This window comes from Mus caroli, chromosome 12 (assembly GCF_900094665.2).
Source record: "Mus caroli chromosome 12, CAROLI_EIJ_v1.1, whole genome shotgun sequence".
Classification (NCBI taxonomy): domain Eukaryota; kingdom Metazoa; phylum Chordata; class Mammalia; order Rodentia; family Muridae; genus Mus; species Mus caroli.
The window spans coordinates 24,154,503-24,161,695 of NC_034581.1; positions in this window are offsets into that span (position 1 = coordinate 24,154,503).

Here is a 7,193-nt window from a genome sequence, read left to right on the forward strand (position 1 = left end):
TCCAAACTTTGTCCCTGTAACTCCTTCCATGGGTGATTGTTTCCAATTCTAAGAAGGGGCAAAGTGTCCACACTTTGGTCTTCGTTCTTCTTCAGTTTCATGTGTTTTGCAAATTGTATCTTATATCTCGGGTATACTAAACACCACTTATTTTAATTTCAATATCTGTTTGCATGGGTTTTGAGATTTCAAACACTTCCTTTAAAATATGGAAAATATCATCAGTGCTGTGTGAAGATAATAGCAGATCCAGCACCTAGAGAACAAAATTCCAGAGGAAAAGAAACAAGAAGATAATATCCCATGCAGCTGATTAACAGGGCCTGTGCTTGATCCTCATGTTTGCTGTCCTTCTGCTATTGGTTGAATATCCTTGCTGGGAGGCTGGAGAGGAAACCCAAGCTGTGACCTCCAGCAGGTCAGAGTGGGTGGCTCCTTAGCACCCTGGCAACATGTAGACCACTGAGGTCTTTTTTGGTGAAACAGGTGTTGAGGTTCTATAAGTTAGTGTTCCCTTCTCAACCAGTTATGTGAAAACAGCTATGGCTGGGATGTAGCTCAGACTGAGGAAGTATCTCAGTGGTAGAGCAGTAGCTTAGTGTATAGAAGGCCTGTGATTCCATCTGCAGTAAGTCAAAAAGAAGAACAGATAAGCTAAGAAAACAACAACAACAACAATAACAATGTTTTTCATGACATGATGGGACATGTTGATAGAACACAGAGCAGTGGTTCTCAACCCTCCTAACACTCTGATCCTTTAGTACAATTCCTCATGTTGTGGTGACTCCCGATCTTAGAATTGTTTTCATTGCTACTTCATAACTGTAGTTTTGCTGATGTTATGAATCATTATGTAAATATATGAAATGTAGGAAGTCTGATATGTGACTCCTGTGATAGGGTTGTTTAACCCTTCAAAGGAGAGAATTTATGACCTAGAGGTTGAGAAACTAAATAAGTAACTCTGTTTGATTGATCTGTGAAGAATAGAGACACTGAGAAGTCCTTTGACATTGCTCTTATTTTCCAGGACACAGCTAAAACCATCTGTGTATAACTCTGAATGTAGAGTGTTAATACAGAGAAAGAAAAGTTTATATTCAAAGGACCATGGTTTGGAGAGAGTCTCAGGCTGAAAAAATCTTCCTTATTCCTGTCATCTGAACAAGCCCTGTGCATGACATTCCCTCTAGGAATTACAATAATCCCGAGCATAAAGACACCTTAACACACAGTGCGAAGGAAATGCCTTAACCCTCCCTCCTGTATGACTGGTCAGGAAACAGATGACCAAGGTGCATATTGGAATGGTGAGGATTATTTAAATATCTTAATGCTATCATTTACTGATCTCACTTAAAAAGTGCAAAGCTGAAATTATTTTAAGTTGGACTCAAATCCTAAAACCTTCGTAAGTGAGTGGTAGGTCTAATCCCTCACACGAGCCACCAAAATCTCTGGGCAGCCAAAACACATCTGAGGAAGCAAAGCATGCCTGATGAGGCCGGGGAATCCTAGTTTGCAAAAAACAAACAAACAAACAAACAAAAAACTACAAGATGGGAATTATCAGCACACCATAGGAGGAAGAAGCAAGCAAATAGAGATCTCAGCAATAAATCTGAGAGGTATGATCAATACATTCTACGCCAAAGTTCTAAGCAGACCCAATGGAAGATAAGAGTCTTCAAAATACATGGTGTTGGCTAAATCATAGTTTCCCATACAAAGGACTGATATTGGGCTCTACCATCATATGAAAATTAAAAATATAAGATGAATGAGAATTAAATGCACCACCAGATATAATAGATCCCCTGGGAAGAACATGAAAAGCCCTGGCAATGATGGCTTCCATATCATGACAGAAATTCAGGTTGCAGAACCAGAAGTATATTAATATGACCTATATCAAACCAAGCCTCCACTGCATAGCAAATGGAAGAGCAAAACGGAACAGTAGCCCGTGGATGAGGGAAAATATTTGCCATGGTGCCTCAAGGGTTAATATCAGATTCAACAAGATTGTGTAAAATAAATGGCCTGATTAATGGCCAGAAGACTTGAAAAAGAAACTTCTCAAAGAAGACATAATGATGGCCAACAGCTGTAGGAAAAGGCTGTCAGCTCTGCTGCTCAGCAGGGAATGCAGACAAACCACAGTGAGGTGCCATCCTGCACCTGCAAGGGTAGCTAGCCACTATCAAACAGCCAAAAGAGAACAGATTCAATGGAAATGTGGTAAAAAGGGAATACTTACAGATTGTCAGCAGGCACTCACACTAGCTCAGCCATTATGAAAAACATGGACATTTCTAAAGGGCTTAAAGATAACAACTTTGCAAGGCTATGCCGGGGCCTAACAAACACAGAAGTGGATGCTCACAGTCAGCTATTGGATGGATCACAGGGCCCCCAATGGAGGAGCTAGAGAAAGCACCCAAGGAGCTAAAGGGAACTGCAACCCTATAGGTGGAACAACAATATGAACTAACTAGTACCCCCCAGAGCTCGTGTCTCTAGCTGCATATGTATCAGAAGATGGCTTAGTCAGTCATCAGTGGAAAGAGAGGCCCATTGGTCTTGCAAACTTTATATGCCTCAGTACAGGGGAACACCACGACCAAGAAGTGGGAGGGGGGAGGGCATTGGGGGGAGGGTCTGGGGGACTTTTGGGGTAGCATTGGAAATGTAAATGAAGAAAATACCTAATTTAAAAAAATGAAGAAAAAAAACCCTATAAATCCATCCTCTGTGTGCACATCCAGAGGAAATGGGGTAAGTGTCTCAAAGGGGGTATCTGCAGGGCATAGACCCATTCATTATTGCCAATATTTGTGCATGACTCAAGTATCTGGTACACAAATGGACAAGGAAACTGCAGTACCCACATGCAGGAGAATGCCATCCACTGGAAAGTAACTCACAGGCAGAGAGGTGCACAGCAATGCTAAGGAACAAAATGGAAGGGAACCCATCCCTCCTCCCTGGGAGGTTCTCTTCAAACTGATCTATCTTTTCTAATTTAATGAATACCCAGGTACACATTATAAATAAGAATAATCATATAAATATATGGGTATGTGTAACTTGCAATGTGTATAGTTTCCTAATTAGAATATAAATTCCTGAGGGCAAAATTGCATGCAAGGCCTTGTTCATATGCATCTCCACAGCGTTACCCAAATCACAGACAGTCAATATTCTTATTAGAAACTTTCTTATGACTTCCTGGTGACTCACACTATAAGAATGGTAACACAAGTCCTTTCCGCAATAGTTCCAAATCAAATGATCTAAGCTCAGAAATACTCAAGCATAAAGTCAAAGGTTCTGGAAGTCAGGGTTCTAAAATGTTCAGGGGAGCAACAAAGCGGTTGCAAAAAGCAGAGTAGGACAAAGCACAGCAGGGAATTAATTCTCACTCAGGCCCATGATAGAAGACAGGGTAGTTACCAACATTATCATACGGAATACTCGAAACAGCACAGTAAGCCTGCAGCATTTTAATCTGAGAAAATAGCTTGTATAGAGTAGCTGTAGCTAAAGCCATATTTACACTGACAGACCCAGTAACGAATTAAAACAGAACATGAAAGTGTTCCTGTGAGCAAAAGGGTAAATTGTAACTGTCCCAGCAAGAACCAGAAAGATGTGTGGGAGACAGCACACCCACCCTTAGGTGTTAACACATTTCAAGAATGTCTTGATGAAAATGTCATGCCGAAGTGAGAAATAGGAGCTGCGCAGATATTTACAGTTAATAAGTAACATAAGAAAACTACGTAGCTTATTCAGGGTCTTTCAAAACACACCCAGAGGGATCCAAGTATCACCTCTTATTTTTATGTCATTGGCCTTAGGTGCCACTGTGTTCCTGCTAGTCAGCTGGTGAAGGTGGGGCAGAGTCCCTCCCACTTCTGGCCATCAGTGAATAACACTGCAGAACGAAGCAAAGTTGAGTGTGCGTACCTTTAATAGTGTGCTTAATAACCAATATCTGGCCATTCTTGAGAGGTGCTGACAGGTGTTTGGAGAGCTGGTACTCCCATCACACCGAGGGCTCCTGGCACCGGCACGCAGAGCCGGATGGGAAAATCCTGGGCTGGCTGTGGAGGAGGCAGTGGGAGCATCTCAGGTTTCTCCTGCTCGTGGTATAAATGGCCTGAGAGAGCAGAGAGAATCCTGAAGGGATTTAGAGGCTGGTGGGGGCTTACTCAGGTCTGTGACCACTAATATATGGGTATGGGTTACTACCCTTCCCAGTGATTAGAAGTCAAAACAACCAGGAAGAAACATTAATTGTACTTCCATTGGAAGGAATAAATGGTATAACTACATTAAGAGAAATGTTCACTGGCACACACAGAAGTTTAGTAAGGGCTGGCAGACCTAAGTGGGTGAAGCAAGCCCTCAGGATCAGAAAGAGGACAATTGCCTGATCTATCAGGTCAGGTCTTTTCTTATTAACTTTCTGGAGATTTGAAAACTGAAAAAAAAAACCCACCACCACCACCACCACCAACAACAACAACAACAAAATCAGACACTGGGAAGGCTCCTGCTTCCATCCCCTCCATCCCGGTGTACACGGCTTCTGTCTGTTCAGGATGCACCATACTTTGCTAAAGTCTTCTCTTCCTGGATGTTTACCTCCTCACTAGAAAGTCCTCACTGGATACTCACAATATAATTGTTATTGCTTTTAGGTTTTTGATTTCTCTTAAGCATAACCCTTCCAAATAGCCACCATTCTTCTTTTAGTTTCTCTCTCTCCTTCTGTCCATTTCATGCTTTTATCAGTCACCTTGACATCTCTCCATCTCAACCTCTGTGACCCTATAGCTACTTATTCCAGTTCCTGCAGAGACTCAGCTACATAGGTGTCACTGAACGGACTCCCTTGCTTGCATCCTGCATTATTAGGTATATCCTGTTACTACATGAGGCCACCCTGTTGGTACTCAGGGCAAGCTATCTAATAGTCTGCAAAATGGTGCCTGGATGCCCACAGGCAGATGTTTGCCAGTGGGATACCTGGGACATATCTGTTGTCCTTTGCTTTTCTAACATATAGTCCCAGGAATCAGTTCCTTCTGCTCTTCGAATGAATCAGGAGTTACAAACAATGCATGCACATACATGTGAAGGCAAGGGTATCCAAGGAAAAATGAACACGAGAGAGCACAAAACAACAAGCCAACCAACATTTCATAATGCCGACGGTCCTGCACAGAAAGGAATAAAGCTGTGGGTGTTGTTTTTCTGGAGCTCCTGAGGATGTAGGTAAAATGGAAAGGTACCAAAGTCTGGTGATGAAAACTTCACCACTGAAAAGGGAAGGAAGGGACTGAAAGGAGTTAATTAGTATGAAATGAATGGGTGCAGCTCAGAATAATGGAGACAGAGAGGGAATTATCTCTAATGTTGAGAGAATTGGTGTCACATATAAAGTCTCTCTCTCTCTCTCTGAATATTACAAGTCAATCTTTAACCTTCATCACTCATCACTTGTCTGTCTGTCTGTCATCTATCAATCATCTCTTTCTCCCTCCCTCTCTCTCTCCACCTCTCTCATCTCTCTGTATATAGTCCAGACTATCCTAGAACTCTCTTTATGTAGAGCACAATGACTGTAACCTGAAAAATATCCACCTGCCTCCACCTCTGCCTCCATGTACTAGAATTATGGTATGCTCTACCACATCCGGCTCCCACCTATCTTTGGAGGTAGAGTCTCTCACTTATATGTGTATGGAGCTCTCCATACAAGGAAGGTGGGCCAGCAAAGCCCAGGACCCACCTGTTCTCACCTCTCCTCTGGGATTACAAGAGTGCACCATGGCCCTGGCCTTTTTATGTGAGTTCTGTAGGTTGTTCTTGGGTCCTTATGCTTATAGAGCAAACGCTTTCCTAAAAGAGCAGTCTCCTCACACCAGAAACCTCTTGTTTAAAGGAATGTCCTGTGGTAAGAAAGAAATCTACCAGGGTTATCTGTGATTCTAACTGTGAGGATTATGTCTTAGATTGTGGCATCCGGTGTCACACTCTTGATGATGTCAAAGTGAGCACCTGCCAGGAAGAGGAGAAGAGTCGTTTAACCATCCCAGATGTGACAGACCTGGGGTCTGGTTATACATCTCTCGAGTGGATGAGAACCTTTGAAGGAAAATTGCATCTAACCTGAAGCTCTGGTTTCTGGACAAAGTTACGTTGTTGCTTGCCCCTCAGTGTGTCTATAGCTTCTTGTGAATACTGAGCCTAAACAAGCAGGAGACAATTAAAAACAAATTTAAAGTATGATGTGAAAATTAAAGGACAATCTAAGTATAGACTCTCACTTCCCCTTAGTTAAAAAAAGGGGCAAACCTAGTCAACAATACACATCTCTTTTAATCAGACATGGACTTTTATTATTATGCCCACACACATCCCTGCAGCTCATGTGAGAGCTTTTTGCTAGTTTTTGTTTGTTTGTTTGTTTGTTTTTGCTAAATCTTGAGAAACTAAAAATGGACTTTGTAATAAGGGAGGGTCTCCGTGTCTACAGGTAGAATCAGGGCACTGTGGCAATCTTGCTTGAGGTCTATGGCCTGATTAGACCTCCTCCATCTTTTTCCTGGGCTAACTTCCTGCTGCAGTCTTGTCCACGGTCTGATGCTTGAGTGTTGCCTTATCTACCTGGCCTGTTCTATCCTCCTGTCAGTCTGTAGGAAGCCTGTGGCTTTCTCTTCCCACACAAACTCTGACTCCCTACTTTCAGGCTCAGTGCCCACTTCTTCTCCCTCTTCATGCTAGGGGACTGGTGGCTTCCAGCCTCCTCACACTCCTCAGAGAATTGCAAATTCTCTTGATCCTAGTTGGGCCAACTCCTAGCACTGATTCTAAAGCTTCTTTGCAGACCTTCGTGTCCTGGCTACGTGAGACACTTTTGGGGATGTATGGGGAACCAATGTTACTGGTGTCTGCTCCCACTCTCTGAATGGTTCAGATAAGGCCAGAGTGATGCTTGCTGTAGGTTTCCCAAGTGTTATCAGCATTCCAGAGCCAGGACTGCACAAAGGCTTGTTTTTAGTTTGTCTTTGTATCCTGGGAGCCTACCAACCCTAGCAACCCTACCTCCTCCTTCTATCCTTTCTTGGCTGCTGGGATGTATTCATGTTCTCCAAAGGTGCATACAGGATGCTGTC